Source organism: Stenella coeruleoalba (assembly GCF_951394435.1).
Source record: "Stenella coeruleoalba genome assembly, chromosome: 16".
Taxonomy (NCBI): domain Eukaryota; kingdom Metazoa; phylum Chordata; class Mammalia; order Artiodactyla; family Delphinidae; genus Stenella; species Stenella coeruleoalba.
The window spans coordinates 74,746,338-74,774,212 of NC_137162.1; the positions used below are offsets into that span (position 1 = coordinate 74,746,338).

Here is a 27,875-nt window from a genome sequence, read left to right on the forward strand (position 1 = left end):
CAGTTAGAACCACACACAGGTACAGGTATAGGTACTCAGCAGTGAATTTACACTTACAGATGGCCATTTTCAGAAATGCTACCAGGGCAATATTACAATGTATGAAAGGTGAAATGAGGACAACTATTTTCCTTAGCCTCAAAGGGCTGATAAGCAGGTGGCAGTGTTTAATCACAACTTGGTAGTCCAGCCCCATTTGTTAGCTCTTACTAGCAAATGATCAACGTGTCTTTGGACTTGGCCAAGGACACACTACTGATAATTGCAAGTACTCTGAAATTTAACATTTATCACTTGGCCCTCTATGATAGGTTACTGGGAAACAAAACTTCCAATCAAGGCTTCCCTGGTGGCGCAGTGGTTGAGAGTCCGCCTGCCGATGCAGGGGACACGGGTTCGTGACCCGGTCCGCGAAGATCCCACGTGCCGCGGAGCAGCTGGGCCCGTGAGCCATGGCCGCTGAGCCTGCGCGTCCGGAGCCTGTGCTCCACAACGGGAGAGGCCACAACAGTGAGAGGCCCATGTACCGCAAAAAAACCCCCCAAATCAACCAAACAAAAAACTTCCAATCAATTCCAGGAAAGTAACATTTGAAGTACGTGGCACAGGTTTAAATTCTGGGATCCTAAGCACATAATTTGGAAATCCTCCCCCTTCCCAGTCCTTCAGGTGCATTCCCCTTGAAGATCTTGGGATGTGTTCCCCTGGCAGGGCGTTTTTTTGATCTCACAGGACGAAGTCGACATTTCCCAGGGCTAGCCTAGCTTTCCTCTGGAATACCAGCAGTGCGGTCCCCAGGGCCATGGGGAAGCGGGCTGTGACTTGGCCCCCAAGTGTCTGTGGGCTCTTCATCAGAGCTTCAGCAGGACAGCCAAGTGGGCCTTCAAGTTCTCCGGCATCCCTTTCATAGCCTGGGAATGCAAAGCTGCACAGATCCCTTTTTGGTGAGGATTACCTCACAGCTGGCATTTCAGCCCAGCCCCAGGGATTGCAAAAGGATACTTGGAAGAACAGTCATTACATTCTGACAGCGGAAGCACACAGATCATCTCGGGTCCCCTAAGCTTGGCCCAGGCTGATAAGCACAACGCTAACGGTGGCCACATTCCACACGTGGGCCTCCTGAGAATACACTGCATCTCAAGGCAGAGGAGGAACCTTAGCGAGTCCCGAGATTGAAAACTGCAACGGCCACAAATACCCGCTCCTCCTTGGTTGAGCAGACGCTGCCTTGGCCTTTCCTGAGCCTGTCTACCACCTAGGTGGAGAAGTGCGTGGCTTCCTTATCTTCTCATGTGGCAAATCAGCTCAGCTGAAAGGGCAAAAGGAGGCTTTGCTGAAGCAAAAAGGAAAAACAACAAGTGGGCCCAAGATGTACTCCTGGGAGGGGACAGTGCTGCGGGAGGGACGGGACAAAGAGGCGGGGTTCACGCTGGCTTCCGAGCTGAAATCTTTTGGGTTCAAAGGCTGATCTTTCTAAGCCATGTGGAGAAAAAAAATAGACTTTAGAGTCACAGACCCCTGGTTCTGACTTCCTTATTTCCTCCTTTTGTAAAGATTAACGTGCAGTGCTTCACTGGTAGCTTGTCAAGATACCACCGATAGGAAAAGACAGTGTTATAAATAAGCCTTTTCAATGACTGCCTGTCCACTGCATCAACACGAGCAGTCATCTGTGTTGGGTTTTATAGCAGAGCTGATTAATTCTTTTTAGTCTGTTTCTAGGGAATGCAAATACTTCAGGCAATTGTCTGAAAGGCTTATACAGAGTCTATGTACAGTTAAAGGTTATGAAGAAAATCAGTGGTTCGCCCTGATTCTTTCTTCATGATCCATTTTGAGTTTTAGGAAACAGAAGGGGTGACAGTCTTGTCACACCTGATTAATCAGCCCTATGGACACAGCAAAGATGATCACCAGGCCCTTTCCAGGTAACAAGTAACAGACTTCTTTATTCCTCCAGATCTGATATATCATTAGACCTAGAAAAGATCACCTGTATAAGAGTGAAAACAGTTCACATAGCATGTAATAAAGGCAGCATGAGGTTGTCTCCTTACCCATAGCACGATTCTAGGGCAAACTCTATTTGCCTCCCTTGTTTTGAATGCCCAACGTGAATTCCCACCTTCTCTGGTGTAGATTAATCCTGCCCATAGAATAAGCTAGCATTCTATTGAGTGATCAGGGCTGTAATGATTTACCTTGTCTGAAGGTCACAAAAAGGGAGAGACACAAAATAGACTTGCAATTCCTTTTTGCTCATCTGATTTCAGCTGTGACTCGTCATGACGTGTGCATACATTCTGTAAGGCTGTCTTTATCGAACTCCCATGCGGTAAATACTTCAGAGGAACTTGGTTGCAACTGGACTTTGGGGCTATTCAGATCTGGGTCAAAATAACCAGTGTCTTGAGAAAGACAAATATCATATGATCCCACTTCTATGTGGAATCTAAAAAAATGGTACAAGTGAACTTATCTACAAAAAAGAAATAGAGCTACAGATGTAGAAAACAAACTTATGGCTACCAGGGGGTAATGGGGGGGGATACATTGGGGATTGGGATTGACATATACACATTACTATATATAAAATAGATAACTAATAAGGACCTACTGTATAGCACAGGGAACTCTACTCAATACTGTGTAATGGCCTATATGAGAAAAGAATCTAAAAAAGAGTGGGCATATGTATATGTATAAGTGATTCACTTTGCTGTACACCTGAAATGCACACAATACCGTAAATCAACTATACTCCAATAAAAATTAAAAGCAAAACAAACCCCACCCCAAACTACAAACTAACCAGTGTCTCAAAATGACATTTACTAACAAAGAATTCAAATACATTTTGGAATAGTTCTCTTTAAAAAATCTGCATTTTAAAATAAATGTAATGCATAGTCGTTGTGGAACGGCTTGAAAAGAGAGCAAAGAAAAGAATAAATGAGATCATAATCTCTCATGATGCAGCCATCCAGCAGTGACTACTTTTAATTATCCTGGTGTATTTCAGCATTTAGGGATATGTGTGTATAAAGCAAAAAACTTGATTATGTGCATTTCCAATGTCTTACAGCAAATTTGCCTCCGTTACATGTACTAAAAAGAATAAATTAGAGTTTTTATTTGGTGAAGCTGATGAGTTAAAATACAACAGGGCACGTCAAGATCAAAGAGGAAGTGAGGAAAGCCAGAAAACATTTCACTTAAATATCTGAATGCCATGCATGATTACTAAGCCAAAGAAAAACTATTTATCTGGCCTGAAGAATGTTATTTAAATCCCAGGCTCATTCATGCTAAACAGAGGCAACATTTTCCATTCACTTCTCCAAGGCTTTTCTTCTCCTGGAAGAGACTCCCTTTTCTCCCCCTCTAGCATTCCTATTTATGAGCTTAATGCCCACAATTGAGAAGGATAAGTTTAGAAGGTATTCACTGCCAAAATGATGATATTTAAATGGTAGGACAATTTTAAACAAGGTGATTTTTTTTTTACGTTGTGCCAACCTATAAACATTATTCTTGCCATAAAACTCTAAACTAAAAACCACTAATAAAAAGGCCAGAAGAATAATTATTTACAGTGAGGTATTAGGGAGTTGGAGCTACTTTTCTTTCTCTAAAGAACAAAAAGGAACTACATTTTCAAAGATTAAAACGGTCACATGATCTTCTACCGAAATAAGACTTTTGCTTTTTTTCTTATATTTTCATCGTGTTAGCAACTAAAACCTGCAGATGGAGTGTTAGTCAAATCCCGAGACTTTGTTAGACACGGTCATCTAATACTAACCTCAAATAAAGAAACGCATTAATGGGAATTTTCATTATCATCACCATCAAAAGTCACAATGCAGCCACAGCCATTTGGAATATTCTTTGACCAGGGAGCAGCCTACGGAGAGATGACAGAATACATGCTTCTTTATGGTTCTTCCTGGAACTATTATCTTTCCATCTTGAAAGATAACGGAAGTACATCTAATATTTCTAGATGCCTTGTATACCTAGCTTTTCTTTCAGCGATTAACTTTCCTTGCCAAAATTGCCTAGTCTGCTTACAGATATAGAGAACAAACTAGTGGCTGGTGACCAGTGGGGAGAGAGGCAAGATGGGGGTAGGGGATTAAAGAGGTACAAACTACTGTGTATAAAATAAACAGGCTACAAGGTTATATTATATAACACAGGGAATCTCGCCAATATTTTATAATAACTTTAAATAGAGCATAAGCTATAAAAATACTGAATCACTATGTTGTACATCAGAAACTAACATAAAATTGTAAATCAACTATCCTTCAAGTTAAAATCAACCAACCAACCAACCAAAAGAACCCCTGCCTATTCTGAACCATGAAAAGAAAGTTAAAATTTGTCTCATGTTTTTAGAAGGGGAAACAGCATGCAGGTATGTATTTGTTTTCTATGATATATGTGAACACAGTAATGGCCCATTTCTCAGACGAAGCCTGGCCCTATGGCGTGTGGGCACACTCAAGGTCACGTGACCTGCAACACTACATGCCCTTACTCTGTAGGCCTGATGCATCTGGCCCACTAATTCACTTACTGCTGTCAGCTTAATTCCTGCAGTCAATCCTATTTTCTTGCTAAGCATATGCCCACTTACTCCTGATGAACTCAACAATTATAATCTCTGGAGGCCCACAGATGTGTATGTGGGGTGTAACTCCAACCCATACTGCAGGGTCCTGCTTAACACCTGTGCACAAGTGTTTTGTTTCTTTTTTTAAGTGAATGAGGCCAAGGCCATTTTAAGCAAGCAGTCAGGACACTGGAAGAGCAGAAGTTCTGAGATCTGAGATCTTCTTTCGGGCCTCTTATTCATTAGATGGCTGCTCGAAGCTGGGCAAAAGCTGCTACTGAATTGGAGGCTGGCAGCCGAGGGCTCATTCCATCCCAGAACCTCTTGCAGGAACCTGCTGACAGGAGCAGGGTAGGGGCTTTATGTGGAGATATGTCAAAAGTGTCTGGGCAGGCTGGGTTCCTTGATATCTTGGCCCAAGGAATCAAAAGCTTTCAAAATACAAAACTCACTCAGGAGAGAGCCTGTTTTTTAAAAAAATGTAGTACTGAAATACCATTTATTAAGACGCTGGAAAAAAACATTGGACACCCGCTGCGGAGCACAGGCTCCGAACGCACAGGCTCAGCGGCCATGGCTCACGGGCCCAGCCGCTCCGCGGCACGTGGGATCTTCCCGGACCGGGGCACGAACCCGTGTCCCCTGCATCGGCAGGCGGACTCTCAACCACTGCGCCACCAGGGAAGCCCCTTATGAATTTCTTAAGCTAAATATTCAATATATAATTATTGATATGTTTGCAGGAAAAGGAATTTATCTGCATCAATGGATACAGGTCAATGAATACCCTGAGCGAAGGGGTGTAAATATCTGTTCAAATTCACCTGAGGCCTATGAGTTACAGCTCATCATTAAGCAAGCTATGGTGGGTTTTTTTGTACACCAGGAGTCAGATAAACTGCGCTGGACCAGCAGCTCTGCCAACTAATCACTGTTATGAACCTCATTGATTCTCGTCAATTAAAAGGGCATGATACCACCCTCTCATTTGCAGGGATTAATTGAGATGCCAAATGAGAAGTGTGTAGCCCAGTGTGTCCTGAAACACAGCAGCTTCAACATGCAATAATTACTACTCTCATCATTATGACTTACTTTAGGTCTAGAAGGGAAATAATGCAAGAGGGAAGGAAATGAGCAGAGGATGACTTTAGGATACTGGAGGAATAGGAGATGGAAATGACTTAATCATCTTTGGGAAGAATGAGAAGAAATGAAAGAGTAGAAATATTAGTACAAAGATATGATAAAGGAGAAGAAAAGAGTTTGCACAAGTCACAGCCAGAGAGAAATCAAGAGGAAAACATATGAGAGCAAAGGGACACAGCAAAAAAAAAGCATCAGTGTGCGCAGCTAGGGAAGAAGATTTTGAAGAATGATAGAGCTCTATCTTCTGCTGCCTCCTCGGCCCCAGCTAGGAGGAAAGGACTGCAGTTCACTCAAGCTGAGTCATAGGATTTGGGGATGAACTTGCACATGCCCTGTGGACCACATGATGTACAGGAAAGATGCCGTGGAAGTCAGGGTCACCATCAGCCTGTTTCCCTTAGAAACCTGACTGCAAAACAAACTCCCTTCAAAACAAAAGGCAGTTCTGATCGAAATAGGATAAGACTTCTAACAGTACAAAGTGGTGGGGTAGCCCTTCTACCTGTGCCAAGTAGGAACAATACAACTCAAAGGCCCCTAACTTTGAGAATTTCCCAGGAGAGCATGTCAAACAGCAAGTGCACAGGGCTTTACCACAGGAAGAATAACTTCCCCATTGTAGTCCATTATGAATAAAGAAATGCAATGGATACCATGTAAGGATGCAATGGGACGGGATGGATCAAGTGAAAGAAAGTCAATTTCCCCTCATGGTTATGACATCTCGTTTTTCACTCCCGAGTTTTATTAAGCTTCTGCTTCATAATATGCTTCCTCTTTCCTGTGCCATTGTCCTTGGAAATATCTCAAAAGACAGTCGATTTTGTAAAAGCACCTTCCATGGATTTTCTCAGTAAAATCATAAAGCTGTCGTCACCCAGGAGAGATAAATGTTCCCCGAGAAGGGGAAGGCTGCCTCTCTCCCATTAGCATAATGTCTACTGCTCTTGGAGACTATAAATCCTCTGATCGTCATAGTTTAAAAAGTAAATTGGTTTGGTTGGCAAATCTGGCAAGTCTGACAATGGCAAGATACCAGTCTGTCTGCTGCTGTACCCAGGGCTACCACAGCAGAGTTAAATTCAGACAAATGCCATTGTGACTTAAGGCACTTACTGGGAGCTCCAATGGACCGTTCTGAAAGGGAGAGCTGGTGCCCTGCTTTTCTGCGTCACTTGATGAGAGGTCCGCTCTGCTTGGCAACGTGGTACATACCCTTAGCTGGCCCTCATCATTTAACTTGTTAACTATGATTACCTACCATATGCCTTTCAGATTTTATCTTAGCGGCTAAGACTAGAAAATTCATACTAAGAAAAAAAAGTTGATCTTTAAGAATTTAATCCATAATTAAATTTGACAGTGAAATGATCAGTGAGGATGGGTAGAGAAACCCGTCACCTCTTGAAATTCAAAGCTCTTTGAATCGGCTCCAGCTGATGAAAAAGGAAAACATTTCCCAGGATTCCTGCCTAATGTGGTGATACACCATGCTCTCTGGGAAATGTACTGTATGGCAGGACGGGAATAAAGATGCAGATGTAGAGAATGGACCTGAGGACACGGGGAGGGGGAAGGGTAACCTGGGACGAAGTGAGAGAGTGGCACTGACATATATACACTACCAAACATAAAATAGATAGCTAGTGGGAAGCAGCCGCATAGCACAGGGTGATCAGCTCGGTGCTTTGTGACCACCTAGAGGGGTGGGATAGGGAGGGTGGGAGGGAGACGCAAGAGGGAGGAGATATGGTGATATATGTATAACTGATTCACTTTGTTGTACAGCAGAAACTAACACACCATTGTAAAGCAATTATACGCCAATAAAGATGTTAAAAAAAATAAAAGGATTTGGTAAACTGACTCATGGTTTTGAAAGGAGTGTGATGATGAAAATGCATCCCTGGGTTTTTTTTTTGTTTTGTTTTGTTTTGCGGTACGCGGGCCTCTCATTGTTGTGGCGTCTCCCCTTGCGGAGCACAGGCTCCGGACGCGCAGGCTCAGTGGCCATGGCTCACGGGCCCAGCCGCTCCGCGGCATGTGGTTATCTTCCCGGACCAGGGCATGAACCCGTGTCCCCTGCATCGGCAGGTGGACTCTCAACCACTGCACCACCAGGGAAGCCCATGTCCTCTGTTTTTTAAGTACGTTATTCTTTCTGTGTTCCCCACTACAGCCAAGTGAATAAGTGATAAGCAAATATGTACCAAAGTTCACCTGCAGGATATGCTTTAAGGACAGTGTTGTCTGAATTTGCTGCCATGTGTTAGGCTTTGTGTTGTAATAACAGACTATATCAAAATGGCCTGGCACAAAGGATAGTTACCCAACCTCAAACTTCCAACAAGGTAAGACCTTGTGTCCCCGTGCATTAGGAAAAAATACAGCTTTCCCCCCTGCTCCGCTCTGAAGGAAGACTCTAAAAATATCTCCAGGGGCTTTCCTGGTGGTCCAGTGGTTAAGACTTTGCCTTCCAATGCAGGGGGTTGTGGGTTCGATCCCTGGTTGGGGAGCTAGGATCTCACATGCCTCGGGACCAAAAAACCAACACATAAAACAGAAGCAATAAAGACTTTAAAAATGGTCCACATCAAAAAAAAAACTTAAAAAAAATGTCTTCACACTGTGATGTGAGGAACTTAATGTATCATTTTCCTCAGGGATATTTGTATTGTAAAGACAATGGGAAGAGTATGGCCAGATTTAGCAGGAATCATAGTGTGCATATGGTGGATTTTAGCTTCGTTAGAAGAGATGCTTTCCTGTGGAGCAGCTTCCCTGCGCCTCTCGATCAAACCTCAAATTAAGATTTAGAGCTGACTACACATGCCATTTACATGTAGGGTGAGTCCTGGGTCCTTCAGCTTCTTACTCTCACAAAGGCTAGGCACTGCCGCTGATAAAGAGAGGGCACCACTAAGCCACTGGATGGGGTCTTTAGCATGTAATTCACAGGCATAGAAGTGTTTTGAACTGCCTTGCCGTGTGGCGTTTCAGCTCCTGTTGTATTTCTTGCTTAACAAGCTGTGTTAAATTTTTACATATTCTCAGCCGTCAGTATGAAATAAATTTAAAAATGATGATATCGTGTGGTTCAGAATCATATTTTTTCTTTAGCACATGTTTAATGTTTATTAGTTTAAGGGGAGAGATACAAAACCTCAGGGTTTCTACTTACCCTGGACCTACAGATGATCTCGGCAATGTCAGACTGTATAATTTCAAAGCGTCTTGGCTTTATCCAAACCCAAACCTCTACAAAAATCTCACTTCATAGAAATGACCCACTGTTTCTCATGTTTGGAAATGTCAGGGATTCATTAGAGGGAAGAGGAAAAATTTGGTCTATTTTTATAGGACGGAGAGCCATAATGAACAAGAAAAACAGACCTGCCACTGGGGCTAAAGTTCCTGCTTCACCCGCCCTTGGTCACCAGGGAGATCTGGGGGCAGCAGGCACGTTTAGCCTCATCCCATGATGAGCTCAGTGCATATTTGCTATCACAAACATGGAAGGTGTAGTGTCACAAGCATGGAAAAATCCAGAAGATGTCTGGATAGCTTCCAGAATGCTGAGTTGAAATGCAGAGAAGCGGAGCAGTCACTCTTTACAGCACTCCGGGTACTACTCTTTTTTTTTTTTTTTTTTTTGCGGTATGCGGGCCTCTCACTGCTGTGGCCTCTCCCGTTGCGGAGCACAGGCTCCGGACGCACAGGCTCAGCGGCCATGGCTCACAGGCCCAGCCGCTCCGCGGCATGTGGGATCTTCCCGGACCGGGGCACGAACCCGCGTCCCCTGCATCGGCAGGCGGACTCTCACCACTGCGCCACCAGGGAAGCTCTGAGTACTACTCTTTTTAATCCCATTTGTGTAAGGAATGAAACCCATTAACTGTCACCTAGTAATGCAATTTATAAAAGCTCATTATAGACACTCTTTTCCTTTAACTCTGATGGCTGCTTGGCAGGAAAAGTACATATTAGTGAGAAACTATTGATTTTCTCTAAGCCTAGAGCCGGGGCTCAGTTACTGAACAGAAAACCTAGTTAATCTTCTTATTGTTATCATGAAAGAAACAAGGAAGGAATAAATATCCCGATTCATAGGAGACACATTTCCGTAATTGTCAACGGCACTCCTTGGAAACACTGAGCGCTGCCAGGTGCGTCAGCCTGGTTTAGCCCAGCGTCTCCGTGGAGTCCTGGACAGAAGTGATATGGTCTGGTTCTAGCCCCAGGCCTTCTTACTTCAGGAGGATCTGAAACTCCGTACTTGACAGCAGGGACTTTGAGGTAACTTCTGGGGCAAACTACCCAGCTTCTCCAAGCCTCAGTTTCCTCAGATCCAAATGGAAACAACAGTGATATGGACTTGAGAAAATTAGCCTGATATTAAATGTGATGATATATGTTTTGTGCACGACGACTTGCTCATAGTAAGAGCCCAGTAAAAGTTAGTTATTATTATATAGAATGGATAAACAACAAGGTCCTACTGTATAGCACAGGGAACTATATTCAATATCCTGGGATAAACCATAACAGAAAAGAATATAAAAAAGAATATATATATAATCACTTTGCTGTACAGCAGGAATTAACACAGCATTGTAAATCAATTATACTTTACTTTAAAAAAACAAATAAACTTTTAAAAGTTAGTTATTATTAGACTAACTAGCTATTTGAACCTCCCTGGGTCCCCATTTCCTCATCCATACCACATTAGTGCTTCTGAAACTTTTCCACTAAAGTACCTTTAAGAGCATCTGATCACAACGCATCCCCTGGAGGCCAGCCGGGAGTATAACCCGAAGAGGGAATTTTCAACTGCAAAAAAATCCCTTCCATTTGTCTTACATTTTTATAACAGTTTACATTTTTAGTTTTACAAATTTCCTTAATCACATTTTGTATTCTGCTTCGTATTAAAACTTTATCTAAATATTTAAAAAAATATCAGAGCTCAAATTCTCTTCAGCCACATTTGACATTTCATGAAGAAGAACTTTGATCACCTCTGGGTCCCCTCAGCCCACCCACAGAGGTAGGCGGGTTGCGGGGGGGTGTTGGGTTCGAAATGCATTCCACCAGATCCCTGCTACGCGAAGTGGGGTTAAAGCACCGCTAGGAGCTGGTGGGAAATGCACAATCAGGCCTCCCTGCAGACCCACAGGAGCAGAGCTGCGTATTATAAAGATCCCTGGGTGATTAGTATGCGTGTTAACACTGAGAAGCAATGAACTTGATGATCTCCAAGGAACTACAGGCTCTAACCTACTGTGATTAAGATGGAGAAATCAGCAAACAGTCATTGAGCATCTAATGGGAGCCTGACATTGTGATAAAAGCTGCGAGGAGCACAGAGATGACAGTGATATGTCCCCCTTCTCTTGAGGGTTTCTAGCTGGAAACCAGGAAGCAGCAATGAGCTGGTCCCACTGGGACTTGCCATCTGCTCCATTAGAAATTTACACAGCTATTCTTTAGAGACCGCCCACCTAAAAGAGAAGTGCAAATAAAGGAAACTTGCGCTCTTTACCTGGAAATCTTAGAAAAACGACCATAATCCTCTTTCCATCTGTTCCCTTCTCCACCTCCCTACCTATATCCAGCCCTATTAAAAAATTCCTCAGCATTCTCATATATTATGCTTACATTCCTACACATATCACTAGTGTCGGAAAAAAAATAAATGACCTGGTATGAAGGAGAAATAAAAATCCATTTTAACAAGACCAGCAATAAGCAGTTTTCCTGAGGCAACTCTTAGGGTGCATAACGAATTGTGTGTGCATTGCAGACACTTGTTTGCGGCCTAAGCTTCTGACATGTGCTCATTTGACTCTGTTGCTAATAATTCATGGGTTCGTTGAAAGCTGCAAGGGAATGGATGCTTTTCTGTATTTTACAGAGCTCTTATTTTCTCCCCAAGACAGGGCTGCGCCGAGCGGCATGTTCACCTGAAGACAGTAAGATGTGCACTGTTAGAAAAGATGGTCAAGGCAGAAAAAGCTACGGCAGAAAAGTCAATGCAAGTCCAATAGGACTGTTTCTCCTAATGTCTACAAATGGACCTGGGTCACCAAAAGGGACAGGGTGGCAAGGTATCGTCTGTGGCATGGGCAGATAACAATAGAACCGATGGGTTATCTAAGAGGGTGGGCTGAGGGATTCTGTGATGTGGTTCCTCTGTCCTGGGCATAGGCAGGGAAAGGAGGGCTTATCTCGTGTGCATCAGAAGAGCAGATCCCTCTCCTCTGGCCCTACTCCTGGATCACGTTTATATCTTGGTCCTTTTCCTGCCTAACTTCCTGAGCCTGTTATCCGTACCAGCTGCCCTGCTTTCCCACATGCTCACTTGGAAGCTCATTCCATCCAGCCTGCATCCCTTCCCATCACTTAAATGGCACAAAGTCTACCCATGACCTCTTAAGTTTCAAGCCCAATGGCCTTTCAAAAGCTCTTCTTCTACTAGACTTTACTTCAATATTTGAAACAGTTTTGTCTTTCAATGTCTTATCTTCCTTTGGAACCTCATTTTTCGGCTTCTTTTCAACATATCTGGCCTTCTCTTCTGTTTTGCCTTTAATGGCTTTACCCCTCACCCTATCTGTTAAACGCAGCCACTTCCTGAGGTCCAGTCTCTGCCTTCTTCCAGCTATACTCTCATTTTTAGATACTCATCCACTCCAACAGCTTCAAATGATACTTCACTGAAAATACCTCTAGAATATAGGTATCAGCATCTGAGGTTTTTATTCCCCAGAATCCAATAATGAATCTCCCACTGTCTCCCTGGCATTTGCATAGGATTGGCAATCTCGCCATTTACTTGCATCTAACTCTAAACACTACCCATCATCCCAGGCTGAGCCCTGGTCTTAGCTGCGCCATGAAGCCTTCAAAGACTTCTAAGCCTATAACAAACCCCTCTCTTCCTACTGATGTGTGCCAGTTAAGATTTGCAAAGTAGTCTTTGCTCTTTGGTATTTCACAGAGCTATTTGTCTCCCCAAGACAGTGCAGCACTGAGCAACAGTTGACATTGTGCAGGGTGAGATTTCTGCCTTGTATCACTCTCTCATTCAGCAAATATTTATGGAGTATCCGCTGTGTACCAGGCACTGTTCTCTGTGCTAGGAACAGAGAAGTCTACAAACAGGTTTGCCATCAAGAAGCTTCTATTCTGGAATAGGAGGGGGACCTGGCCAATAATATATATCTATCTATCTCATGTGGTAATAAGCACCATGAAGGAACATAAATAAAAGTCAGTAGGAAGGAAATGACATGATTGTAGAGGATGGCTATTTATTTAGGGTTGTTCAAGGGGGCCTCTCTGACAGCCTGATATCGAACAGAGGTCTAAAGGAAGAGACAGCAAGGCATGACGATAACTGCAGGAAAGGTATTCCAGGTGCCCCTCCAAAGAGTATGTGTACCCTACAGGCGACACAGTGATGAAGCCGGTGTGGGCCAGGCAGAGAGGGAAGGGGATGGTGGTGGGAGGTGACACTAGAGAAGCACTGGGGAGCAGACCATCTGGGGCTCAGGTGTCAGCAAAGATTTTGGATTTTACTCTGGATAAGAGAAGAAGCCATATAGAGTTTTGAATAAGAGTGTTGGGAATGTAATGGATGTAAACGTAAGAATCGTGCTGACTGCCACGTTGAGAATATGCTGGAAAAACGTGTGTATTCGAAGATGGAAGCAGGGAGTGTAGTGAGAGATGATTAAAATAACTCGGATGAGAGTTGGGGGTGAACTGGACTGGGAAAAAGTGAGAGACTGGTAGAACTGGCTGGATATTATGGGGGGTTTTTTGGTCTGTTTTTTTTAAAGATAGAGCCAGCAGCAATAGGGGAGAAAGACAAAAGCAAGGATAACCCCAAAGTTGTAGATCTGAGCAAATGGAAAAAAAAGAGGTGTCAAAGGACAGAGGGGCAGGTTTGGGGCTATGGGAATACGGAATTTGGGTTTGGACCTTTTAGTTTTAAAGTGTGCATCAGGCATAGAATCAAGGAAGCAATTTGTTATATGTGCCCTAGTTGCTACACTCTTAGACGACCACTGCACTGAACACAGAACTTTTAAAATGCTGTATAGCAAAAGGAAATAGATCCCACAGGGGAAGAAATGAGGCATATCGCACAAGCTGCTACTGCTGTTTTGCACACTACACACTGAAAATAGCCATCCACTAAATAAAGTGGTTTCTATCATACAGTTGAGGTATTCCTTCGAACAGGCCTAACCATTTCATATTTTTAAACCAATTATTTTGGAAACAATTCAGGCCTTTGGTCTTACTTTCATTGCAAAAACTATTACTGTGATGTTGAGAGGAAATGTTCATATAGCTGATGAATTCATTTACTTTGTTTACAAACAGTAGCAAATGAAATATTCGACGTGGTGGTGTAGACGTGGTGGATGCCAAGAACAGACAATGGGAGCACGCCTTTCAGCAATGGAGAGAAAGCCTCTGAGAGGTGCGTCATCTAAGTGATCACCCACGGACATCTGCCAGTAGGCACAGGAGCCTAAAGTGAATAGCTAATTACACCAAAATGTACATGGAACCCACACAACTGATTTCTAGTCTCCATTCATTATTTATGAAATAATTGGAAAGTTACACTGAAACTCTGCCTACCTGCAAGGACCTCTTGTGATGTCTGTTCATTCTGAGACCTCTATACCTCTTAAAAATGTGATTTTCTTTCCCCTGTGACATACAGGTAAAATTCACTGTTTTTCACTTCCCTTTTATTTTTTTTTAATCCCCTGTGACTGCCTTCTTTCTTACTTCATCTTATTCTATTTTTATTTCTTCAACTCTAATGGAAAAAATAGAATACAGTATAGAGAAAGGAGGAAAATATCAAAACTCCAACACATATATGTGTAACTTTAGATGTTCTTCAAGAAAGATGAGGTTCCATCCAGGTGCATATTTAATATACGTTTGTTCAAAGCAGTAGTAATATTAACAGATGTCGTAAAACTAACTATAATAGCAATAGGATTTTCAGCATTTGCATGTTTTGATGAACTTAAAAAATACGCGTTGCCAGAAGACTCCAAGAAATATCTCTCTTGTGTTCCCCAGGCCAGAATGTAAATGTCACTGAACACAGTCAACATAAAAATATCAGCATAAACTCCCCTTATACCTCATCGTGTGGAAACGATAGTCTGAGCTGAGTATAAATAAGCTAAGACAAATTGGTCGGATCTAATCTGCTGTCAGCTAAGCAAACAAAAATTCTCAGTTATTCAAAATGCGATCCTTCTAAATCTGAAAAAAAAAAAAAAAGCTGTTCTTGAAAACACAAGGATGATCAACTTTCAGTAAAAACGGTGCCTCGTTCAATGTTTTCCCAATTACTGGGCTATAGTAAATCCATTCAAGGAGTCCGTTATTATCACAGATTAATAAAGCACTTTACAGAAGGTGGAAACAAATGGAGAAATTAAGAGAAAGGCTTTTATCTTTATTCTCCTGCCTGACTCCGATCAGCGTGTACTTGGACAATTAACAAGGACTGGAAGACAGCCAACTCAGACAGCAGGCAGGAGATCAGCTTCAGAAACGATTAATCAAAACACACCCTCTGAGACAATGATGTGCTACCTCACGGCATAAGGGGTTGGACTGACCAGTACCTGTACCAGTCACTCGTGACGCAATTCAACTCCACTGGTGAACAAAAATTAAAGCCGCTTTAGTCAAAGGCATATATTCTCTTGGAGGATCTCAAGAAAAATTACTCTTAAGGTTCCTCAATAAAAATAATCATTAAACCCATCTACTTCAGTAAAATTACTCTTAAAAGATCATCAATAAAAACAAACAAACAAAAATATTCCTTATTCCCCCTATTTTTTATGTCAGCTCATTTTCAAAATGCTACTCATGAAATCAAAGGACTTTGGATAAGTTAACACCAGAGAAGCCAATATTTCCTTAATTTGAGGTTTAATTAAAAACCTGGTTGCCACGGCAAAGATATTGATACTGATTTGTTTTTCATACAAAGAGTACAAAATAATTATTAAAGATGATTGTACCCTCTTAAGAATAACCAGTATAATATTGTAAGGATTTGGAACATCAAGAGTTCGTTTGCAAATGTGAGTTAATGAATAGATGAATAACCTGTCCTCATGTATGGATAATATAAACAACTTTGGAAATTGTCCAGTACTAGATATTTACAGAGATGTGATAACAAGTTAAGTACTGTTATCTGGCCAACACAGGGGCCATTCTGCTGTTTAAAAGAGCTACTAATTTCATTGATATGAACAGAAACATCTTGAAAATATAGAATGAAAGAGAAAAATGATGAAATGGACACATAGCAATGTATTATCAAATACTTGCTTCATCTTAGAAGTGGCTTCATATCTTATAAAATGTGCAAATTAATAAACAGAAACACTACTGTTTGTTCAGAGGGTGGTAATTAAAACTACTGTGTTAGAGCTGAAAGAAACCTCCAAATTCGTAGAGACCAACTCCCATATTTTACTGCTAGGAGAATAAAAACACAGAGAGATTAGGTATCAAGTGCCCAAGTGACACTAATTAAAACAAAGCACAGACTGTATATAGCAGATTCTTGGTTACCACCCCTTTGGCTCTAATGTCTGAAATCTTGCATGTTATAGACATATCTGTTTGATTTATATGATGGTCACACAATAAATCTAATACAAATGAGACGTCAGCCCAGGGGAAAATGACAAAACAGGAACAAGCTAATAAGTGGTGAGACAAAACTCAACGTCACGCGAAGGTGTTTGCTACACTTGTGAGGTGTTCCCCCAGCCATGCACACCATCATTATAGCAAATAGCCTACCATTTATTTTACAGTGCATTCCGTATGGTCTCCTAACATAAATGTTACAGCTAATAGCTGGAATATCATTTATTTTACTGCAATCTCTATATTTTCCATTCAGAAATATGGGCTGTACAGAAAAGAAGAATGTTCTGACCTAAACAGTTGACAGCAGGTAATTGGAGGAGAAAGTAAACATTTCATTTCTTGCAAGGTACACATTGGCTTACTCCTTCCTCGGAAGGTGGTGATAAAGTGAGAATTCCCTAAACTCCTCAGAAAAGCTAAGGAGATATGCCAGTTCCATCATTCAGGTTCCTTTGCCTAATCCTAGTAGATGAAATGCTTTTATGCTTAACAGCTCAAAAGATAAGAGCATTTACAGGAGTTTTCACTCATGATTCCAATCTGATATGTTTAACGCATCTGCCTGAGCAGTTAGGTAAAATTTTGGAGGTTTCTACGAATCATTTTTCTTCAGATTTGCGTCTGATTGCTTACCATCAGTTTTCAAAAAGTCCCTAACGTGGGCAAGCTCCCCCTCATTCTTTCCTGGAATTATGATAACCTGGTGGAGAATCCGAGAGGTGATTCCCATCAAAGGGAAGCCCACTGGTCTCACCAGTATCCTCCCCACGACTCCATCCCAGTGAAAAATGACGAGGTCATCATGATTTTATTTCTCCCCCTTCCAGGGGCAGACAAAATCTTAATCTCTTGTAACAGAAGATAAAATACATTAAAGCAAACAATCCTGCAGTAATCCCTAGAGAATTATGAAACCAGCATTATAATACCTTTAAGAATGGTGACTCTTTTTTTTTTTTGGTTGCCTCGGGTCTTAGTTGAGGCATGCAGGATCTTTCATTGCGGTGCGGGCTCTTCGTTGTGGCACGCGAGCTTCTCTCTAGTTGTGGCATGTGAATTTTCTCTCTCTCGTTGTGGTGTGCGGCCTCTCTCATTGAGGCACAGGAGCTCAGTAGTTGCGCCGCAAGGGATCTGCACGTGGGATCTTAGTTCCCCGACCAGGAATTGAACCTGCATCCCCTACACTGGAAGGTGGATTCTTTACCACTGGACCACTGGGGAAGTCCCATAACTCATTTTAAAAGGTGAAATTAAAATCCATAGCAGTGTTTTATGGAAGCTCAATAATTCATATTCTAAAATGGGGAAGATATCCAAGTGTGGGACACAGAATGAGAAATGACTAAAGCACATGGGGAGTGTTTCTTGAAAAATAATTGCAAGCTGAGTCGAACGCTCTCTAGCTGAGAACAGCAAGTTCAAGATTCGGCTTCCTATTGATACCTGTATCATAAAGGATAATCGTTTTCTATTTAATGGCATCTGTAACTTGGCCATTCACAAACACAGGTTAGGTCTTGCTCTAAGATGCCAATCATAGCTGTGTCATTCAAGCATGTCATGATTTACTGAAGACACTAGCAATGATATAATTTAATGCACAAGCCTCAAGCCTAGGGCCCAACACTCTGTGGCCCATGATTTGAATGTCCTTGGAAAGAACCAGGTATCCTCTGTGAGCCTTGAATTTTACCGTCTTTAAAATCCATAGTCCTAACATCCTGTAGTTTCGTACGAACACATTTTGATTTTAACAAATTGCTATAAACAAGGGGAGAACAATGAATTTGGAAGTCATCATATTTATAGTTTGTTGAATAAGAGGAAAAACTTAAAAATGATCTCATCCACGTGTGAACATTAAAAGACATGTTACTAGCTACTAGCAGGAAAGTGACTTTTGTCTGTGTCTTTTCTAAGGCTTCACTAGGAGCCTGGCAGGTAGGTAGGCTTTCTTTGGCTGATGTCTGAGCATTAATTCTCCATCTCAGAAGCTTTTTGCTGAACAGAATGAAAGCTCTCAGTGGGCAGAGCCTTCTGTTCACTGTTTCCCTGGTATCCAGTACAATGCCTGGTTCATAGTAGGTACTCAGTAATACATAAACTAACACACACATAAATAGCAGTTTTTTTCTCCTCCATTATCCTGGCAGTGAAAATCAGGGAGAAAAAAGGGCACAGGAAAAAGAAAGATTTTTTTTTCCTGCTAGCCTGATTCCCCAGTGGCCAAGGAGCTGAGAGAGAGAGGCTGGAAGGTAGCCAGAGCTGTGGACAGTGGTGACAGTGAGACACAAGGAAGGGGAAGTGAGAAACCGCTCCTGTATCCTGACCACTCACATGCCTCTTCTCCACACTGGACCCTTCCTCTTTGTTAAATCAGTATGCTGAGTAGGACTTATGAGACTAAATACATTGACATATACACATTACTATATACAGTATAGATAACTAATAAGGACCTACTGTACAGCACAGAGAACTCTTCTCAATACTCTGTAATGGCCTATATGGGAAAATAATCTTAAAAAGAGTGGATATATGTATAGGTATGGCAGGTTTACTTTGCTGTACACCTGAAACTGACACAACATTGTAAATCAACTATACTCCAATAAAAATTTTAAAAAATGACAAAATACATATATTTACACACACACACACACACACACATATTACTAAAGGCCTTCCTGTAGCTGCCCACTTACCCAATGTGGTTCTGGTAACTCCACGCCCCCATCACTTTCTCATCTTCACAGCTGAATCCATAGGCTTTCAATCCGCTCTCCTCACCCAACTTCACGAAGACCCATTTCCTCTTTTCCACACCATCTTAGTGCCTGTGTATTCTAATGGAATACTTTTTTTGTCCCCTTCAAGCTCTAAGAACTGGCAGAGATCACACTGAGCTTTCGGTTTGGTTCAAGACCTCCCAGGGCAAAGCAAGCTCTAGGATGGCGAGCAAAATCTATCATTACATCAAACATCAAAAAATATAACTGATGAGAAAAACTGAAATGCCAACAGTTGCATTTCTATGGCAGCTAAAGATGCAGAGACACTCAGACATGTTCACTCAACTCAATTCTCCTTGCTCTGCAGATCTTTAATGATATTACTAAAATTGCCCAATGTGCCCCTTTTAAAGAAATACTATTGATCTTGATACGCTGTAATACATGCTATCTTTTTTTCTTCAGAGACTCCTGCAGCTATTTGTCTATTATTTTTGTGCATGTGGAATTTTGCTAGTAAAAACACAAACTCGTTTATCTGTGAATAATTTCACTGTACATTTTCTTTTTTAACTGTTCTTTTCACAAAGTTACACATTTAGTATGACTGCAGAGTAGATGAAGCTTTACCCTCCAACTGACTCTGATGTCAATAAAGCTGTATTTTGAGGCACAAGCCGGGTCTTGGCTGTGTTGTGTCTATGCTCTAGGAGGTTAGTGTGATTTAGGAACTAATATTCCGTGCAAGAGGTCAGAGAACTGATCTTCCCACTTTTAGTTCTGCTACTAACAGTTCTGTGGTTGCCTCTGTTTAGGTTTTTGTACAATCGCCAGGCTAGAGGAAGGATATTTATCTTAAGTAATCCTCCGAAGAATAATGAGGAATTATCTCAGGTAATCCTCAAAAGCCTAAAATGGAACTAATTGTATATTTATTCAGCGTGGCTGGGAAAGTGGTATTCTAGTTAAAACAGTAAAAATATGCGCCTTATTTCTTATTGCTTACGTACTGGGCATACACTGGCTAATTTTGACAAAATTTATTTTCTCTTCCTTCTGAGCATACAGCTAGGTGACTTTCTCCAGCCTCCTTTGTAATTAGGGAGGTCTGAGTGCTATCATTGGGACGTGGGCAGAAGTACTGATGATCTGCACCACTTCAAGCCCCGCCCACAGCATCCCCTCCCATGCCCAATCTTACATGCTCTTTTCCTCTTCCCACTGGCTGCAACAGAGAGAACCTTAGGGTGACTGTGAAACTGTATCTGCCATGATAAACCCAGCGGTTGGAATGATCCTCAAATCACCACTTAGGGAAGACAAAGCTGACCAGAAAAATCCAAAGTGGACTCTTGCATAAGCGAAATATAAGTTAACACTGTTTTAATCCACTGAGTTTTTGGAGTTTATCCGTTATATCAGCTAGAATTGTCATATTTAATACAGATTCAATATTCTTTCAAATAATTTAAATAGCATAAAATATACCTTACTCTATAATTGAATGAAGTTTCATCTTTCTTTGGTGATTTAACATGGGCTGCAGAGTCTTACATTTGGGGTCATGCAAATGAAAAATGTAAAAAAATGCCTAGTTGCTGGAGCTCAGTGGTTGTCTGGTTTCCCAATATTAAAATATTTGCCCAAAATGGGATTCAAGGGAAGAAAAACACTTATCTATTTAATCTAAGAATTACAGTTAAAAATAACTATTCACATTACCAATGTACTTTAAATATATATATATATACATATATACACATACATAATAAAACATGTTATAAAACATGTTAAAAATGTTTTAAAATATGTTACATGTATTCAATAGATATAGTACATATATCACATATAACATCTTTTATATGTAAAATCTTTTTATATTGGCACATTTAATCCCCCAAATAGTCCTTGAGATACACAGTATTAACTTCACATGCCAGAAAACTGCTGGAAGGGTGTGTCGTCACCCACCTAAGACCGGAAAACTTGCAAATGACAGGGCTGTAGCGTGAACTCAGTTGTGCTGGTTGTCACGTTCCTTCTCATTAGAAGAGAAGCTGGAGAGAGCTGTCCCTACATCCTCTGAGCATGGGCCAGCAGGCTCACAGTGAAGTCTGCCTCTGCCTGTTTCACTCCACTGACCTATCTTCAGGTCACAAAGACCTCTGAACTGCCGAATCTACTGACCCTTTCTCTATCCTTATTTGACTTCTCTCAGAATCCAGATTATCGAACGTTCCTCCCACTGGAAACTCCTGTTTTAGATTCTAAGATTTAATTCTCTCCTGGTTTTCTTTCCCCCTGCAGGCTTCTTTCAAGCTTCTACGCAACTTCTGCTGCATCCTCTGCCCCATGGACTTCTCACTCTATATGGGAATGGCTTTACTTAACTGTCCGAGTCCCCTGCCTTTACCGGCTACCTCAAGGGGAACTCTATTTCTTCAAAGCAAATGTCCTCCGACTTCCAGACAGGCCTCTTGAGCTGCCATCGAACTTGCCATCTTTCCTTTCCCACCTGGTCTTCCTACGTTTTCTATACGAATTAGTATCATTCATCTATTTACAAAAGCCAATACTCTAGATCTGAACCTTTCCACCTTCCCTCTGGTTTATTACGGAGCCCACCAATTAGTCATCCTGATTTCTGTCCGGCCCCTGTGCCAACCACCTCGGCATTTAAGCCAGAGTGCTCTTTCTGAAAAAGAAATCTTATCATTGAATTTGCTTCCATAATGTCCTTTAACAGCAACCCCACACCCCGGCCCCCAATGTAACTTCAAACTGATTTAGCTACAAGATATTCCACAACCTATCCTGTTGCTCTCCAAACTCCTGTTCTGCACTGTTTACCCAGTTCCTACCCTGCCTTCCGCTGTGTTAAACGATGCCCTAGAACTGGTTGATGCTATACTGCTGTCTCTCTTGCCTAGTAACAGTCTTTGTGAGATAGGAATGTTGTGAGGATTAAATGAGGCAATACTTATAATGCACTTAGAATGACACTCAGCACATAGTATTTTATAAGCACTGGTAATAGTTACGATTTGCTTTTGCCTCAGCACAGCCTAGCACAGTGGGCAGAAAATGTTAATATGATGAACTATACATAACTGTGGGAGCGATTGCTCTTAGGATGTATTTTAAAAGTAAAATGAAATCAGACTGCATCTTGGCTATAGCAATACCAAGTCCTCCTGAAATTAAATGGACATCAGGAGAAGTACAGGCTAATGCTACCACTGGGGAAACAAGATGGATTAAAAGTGCAGCTGATGAACCCTTTAATGTATGTCAGTAACCTGAGATAATGTTTAAAATATTAGATCAGTTGATATAATGAAAGCACTTGGACCTATAAGATCACTTATACACACGTGAACCCACACACACACACACGATATTTTTTAAATACATAATTTTACCCAAAGAAAATATTTCCACTCGCTTGCATAGGAAAAGTTCCTAAGGGCCAAAGCAGGAAGGTTCTACAAATTAAACCTTTCCATGAAGATTAAAATAAAAACTATAGCCTCTTGGTGACAGCTGCTCCCACAATCAGTTTAGTCCCCATTTTTTCCTGAAGGAACTAACCCTTGTCAATCCCAGATAATACATGTGGGATCAGGAGAAATCATCATCCAAGGCAAACATGAGCTGAGAAGTCCACAAAGTATCAATAAGGTAATAAGAAATTACATAAACATCAAAAAAAAAAAACAAAAGAAAAGAGAAAGAAACCTCACACCGAAAGAAGACAGAAGAGTAGGGCAAACATCTCAAGGCAGAATAATAGAGACAGGGTGAGACTGTAACAAAGAAAACAAGCTATGTGGTCTCCATGCAGGCGGACAGAAAGCCAGGGGCTTAAGTGATTTATTTTTCTATTTTTACATCCTCAAATGCTCATCTCAACTAAATTCCAAAATCCATTTAAAACCATGCAGGCTTCATAACTCAGAATTTAACTTTAAGAAGTCACATAACTAGGTTTTATTTTTCCCAACTCATTAAGTTCACCTTGTCTATATAAGCGAAATCCTTCCAAATGAGGTTACAGGGGGTTCATCTATAATCATGGGCCAAGAGGATGCTGGATGGGCCTTGTGTGGTTTACAGGGGAGCAATCACATGGCAGGGGCTGGAAGGCTTCCCTCTGCCTCCCTCGTTTTATTTATACTGAGACCCTCAAATCACATGTAAGGAGCTGCAAGCTTTGCTGAGAGGTTGCAAAGCTGGCACAAGGGTGGTGGAAATATCGCCAAGTCAGCAAACGGACAGATGGCAAATTGGAAAGAGAGCAAGGGAGCTGAAGAGACAATGGAAATGCTAGACAACTGTGGGATACGACGCTGTTCGGTTTTAACTAACAATTTGGTATGCAAATCTAGTGAGCAATAAAAGAAGATAAAGACAACTAAATTCACTGAAAAGTGGAGCTGGAAGAGACATTAGAAATAACTTAGCCCCCTCTCTCCCCGACCACCCCCCCAAATATTTATACAGGGAGGCTCAAATGACTTACGTAAGGCATTGTCACTAGTAAGTTAATTCTGTCCCTAAAAAATACAAACAAATAAAAACAAACAAACCCATAAGTCAAGACTGATTAGTAAATGATCGCTGTAAATATAAAGAAAGGAAAAACTGTCCACTCCTCCTTCTGACAAGCGACTAGAAGATACTGTGAAACCACACTTTTTGAAGGAAGAAGAATGCAAACGGAGCTGCACTCAGAGACATCACCTTTCTGAACCTATAAATGAGTGTCCTTTAAGGATAGGACTTTATATGGTCACGGCAAGTGTTTATAATCAGAGAAGGAAAAGTTGGACAAAAAAGGCCAAAATGAATAGGACCTGGCATCCCTTGTAATTGTGGCTCTAAGGAGAGGAATTACAGGATTGCGTGTGGGTAACGTCCAAGTCATTTCTGAATCCAATCCAAATCCCCTAGCTGCTATCAGGAAAACTGTATGCAAACCAACGATTCACAACCATCCACCTCACAGAAAGGACTTGAGTTCTACATTACTGCCCTGTGAGAATCCTATAATGTTACTGGATGGGGGCCAGAGGGAGTGGAAATGATCACGGTCAGGAGGGGGCCGTTAAATTTGTATAAATTCTCATCTGCCAAGATGAATGTGGAAGAGGGAGCTGATGGAAGTCTACAGAATCAAAAGGGCACGGGTAGGGTAAACATGGAACTTCTACAGTCCGAGGCTGTTAAAACCCGGAGATGGAGAGAGGGTGGTAGAGGTGATGCCTTGGAGATTTCAGAAGTCAATTTAGGATAAATAAAAGTACCATTTAATCAGTATATAGTAAACTTTTGTCACTCATTACTTCAAGAATTGGTAAAGGGTACAAGGAGACAGAACTCCAAAAGACTTGCATAATATCAAGTCTAACAGTGCAATTTTATGCTTTGAGACTCTATCCCAGTAATGTCTTGAATTTAAGGGTATGGCCTTGCTTGCTGTGCTGCTCTTAGGCAGAATGCTGAGGTAGATGATCAAAGGTCAAACCCAGTTCTGTGTTTCTTATGTTCACCTGAAGAAAAGAAACTGGCCAAAGGCATATTATCAATACACGAGTATCCAGAAACACACCCTCCAACTATCTGAGGGATTTAAGTTTGTTGCTAGTGTCTTACATAAAAACCTGGAATACAGTCGGCTCTCTTCAAGCCTTCATTTTCATTCGCACTGCATTTGTGTCTAAATAGCATAAATCATTAGTTAGCCTTATAACCTGGCTGCTCAAAGAATAGTATAAGGTTATGTTTTCTCCCCTCTGTGCACCACCCACCTACCTAATTCCCTTAACAAAAACTTTGGACTTTGCCCAAATTTGGGGCTTACAGTTGACTGACTTAAACATGATACATTCAATGTTTCGTCTACGTGAAGTCTACGTTGATTATAACTATCCCACCTCACACATAGCACAATTTCCAGAAAAAAGTTTTATGAAATAATGTTCGTTTTCTTTTTCACAGTTGTTGATCCAATTAAACATCCATCTCCCTGCATTATTAAGCAATCCATATTCCTTTCAAGCACTGTACCCTGAGAAACTTTGTCTAATGTCTTTCTTAAGTCAAGATGCCCTCAACTGAAATCAAGACGCACAACATTTGACTCTACTAATCTCTTCTGTCAAATAGATGATGATGTTGGTTTGGCATGACTTTCTTTTGGTGAGTTCTTGTTTATTCCTAGGGATGTCTTCTATCTTCCCATTATTCACAATCATCTGCTTAACAAACTCTTCTAGAATACAAGTAGTACAGTGTATTACATAGACAGTCAAAAAACTTTGGTTGAGAGAATTCTTGTTCCAGCTCATGGATGAAGGATGTACTACTTTATATTCTGCTCTACAGTCAGTCGCCTGGCATGGTCCTCAATTAGTAGATCCTTTCCTAAGGGAAGAGTCCTGCTTTCCTCTCCTTCCTTTTCTTCTTCTTCCTCCTTGCCTTTCATAAAATTTTGTAAAGGACTTACGCTCTGACAAGGGGTGAGGGAGATATGGAGTATGTCATCTAGTTCTGAGTAGCAGCACTGAGAGAAATGAGAATATATTGAACAAACCTTTATGTTGTTATCCTATTTAATAACAGGTTAGACTATGTTTTAAAAATTAATTTAGGATATATTTATATAGGCGTTTACTATGTTTCAGACATTGTTGTAAGGGCTTTATGATCATTAATTCATGTAATCTTTATAACAGCTTTATAAGATAGGAGTTATTATTATTCCCATTTTACAGATGAGAAAACTGAGGCACAAGGTTGGTAACAGGTGGAGTCCAGATTCGAACCCACGGAGTCTGGCTCCGTGGTCTGTGCTTTTAGCCTCTACACTATGCTGCTAGGGAAGTAATGGGAAAAACATCTCCAGATGCCAAATCATCATTTGATGCCCCTTTCAACAGAGAAGATAATACAAAGAAAATGAATGGAGAAACAAATAACAAGCACAAAAGAAAGGAGGAATGCAAAAAAACCTATCAGACTTCTCTTATTGCGACATGTACAAAGCATGCTAGAACTTCAGGTGTACACATAAGTATACAGGTTAAAAGTCTCTTAAGGTTGAGATGCACCAGGGCATTATAGCTAAACCAATCTTTCCCAGAAAGCTCCCTTCTTAAAAACTCACCTGTACTGAACTGAAAACCTTTTTGTATCACTAGCAGCAGCCCTAAATCTTAGGCTGCTTCTCAAATTCTGCCCTGTGATAGCCTGTTGCACCTCTCCACTGATTACATAACGATAAGTTGCAATATACTGAACGTCTGTTTCTCCCATCACATGACGGTATTCTATAATTTATTTTGTACAATACCTCCTGCTTTCTTTCACTAAGCAGCCTAAAATGGAATCTTGAAATCAAACACACTACAGGCATTGCCGCAGTACACAACCAACCGAGGACAACAGCAACTGCTACTTGGGGAGATTTGGGGAGTTCTCAAAGTACAAGTTAAAGCCGAACTGAATTTTCTATTCAAGGAGACTGAGGACACTTCTCTTACAAAAGATAATATGTGTTTTTAAACCTTTTTCATGGCACAATTCTTTTCGGTAAGATTTTGAAAACTGAAAAATCCCTCCCATCTGGGTAGAAATCTTGAAGATTTTCATAGACAGTCCTACACTTTTTAAAAAGCTGACTGTATTAAATATAAAAAGAGTACCTGGAGTTTTCCAAATAAGTACTTTTCGGAGAGTAATACTTAATTGTGCAAGGCTGCAGTTCAAATATTCCTGAAGAAGTAAGTAGGAAAACTTTCAAGCTTCAAACTATTTCTTTAATAATAAATAGAAAAGTGTTACTGGATTATTAATGTGGATGTCAAAGATAAAGTTATTGTTTGATATTTTAGTAAGTCTCAAAACTAATCTGATTTTCTTTTTTTTAACTTACCTGAAGACACGAACTTTTTTTTGGAGCCATGATCCTAAATTAGAAAAGATATGGGAGGCTGTCAGATAAGGGAATGATATCAAATAGCACTTATTGCAAAGTTCACTTCAGTAGGGCTCCCAAAAGACAGAATTCATATAAAGAATACATGGGAGGTTTTCTGATTCTGGGTTTTTTTTTCCAAACCCTCTTTTTCCATGGAGATTGACTCCCTCTTTTATGACAGGAAGAGTTCCAGAACTATTGCACAATAAGTTTTAAGGAAGTTATTTCCCCTTCCCCAAATCCTTCCCTCTCGGCACCCTGCACCGCAGCGGCTGTTGGGAAATGTCTGAGTGGTACATGGTGTCTTATTTTTCTGCGAAGGGAAAACCTTCCTGGTCCTTTTTAGTAGTAGGGATATCTGACAAGGTGTGGATCAGATAGTTCTTGCTTCTAAATTGAGGGACTTTGCTCACATGGAAGCCCAGAGTTTGCAGAAAGCTGCCAGAAGGAAAGTATGGGTGAAGGGCCCTGGAGGTCAAGACGATCCTGAAGCACGAAACAGTCCCTTAGACTCATTTTTTTATTTAATGGAACGCCTGTCATTGTTGATGAACAAAATATTTTATTTAATCAAAGCTATGTCATCCAAGGACTTCGGATTCAAAAGAAATTTCATTTTGCGTTGGTTCCTAAATTAAATTTTCTTCTTTTACATCCTGATTGT

At 41.1% G+C, this 27,875-nt stretch overlaps 1 protein-coding gene across 4 annotated transcripts in view; it reads right to left on the reverse strand.

Annotated features, from left to right (window-relative positions):
* CHRM3 (cholinergic receptor muscarinic 3) overlaps positions 1-27,875 on the reverse strand; it is a 513,898-nt gene that overhangs the window by 107,319 nt on the left and 378,704 nt on the right. The window contains exon 2 of one of the 4 annotated variants that reach the window (XM_079900505.1): positions 3,809-3,910. The exons of the other annotated variants lie outside the window; for them this stretch is intronic. The gene's annotated coding sequence lies outside the window, so the exon portion shown is untranslated. The remainder of the gene's footprint in view (positions 1-3,808; positions 3,911-27,875) is intronic. 4 annotated transcript variants of the gene reach the window in all.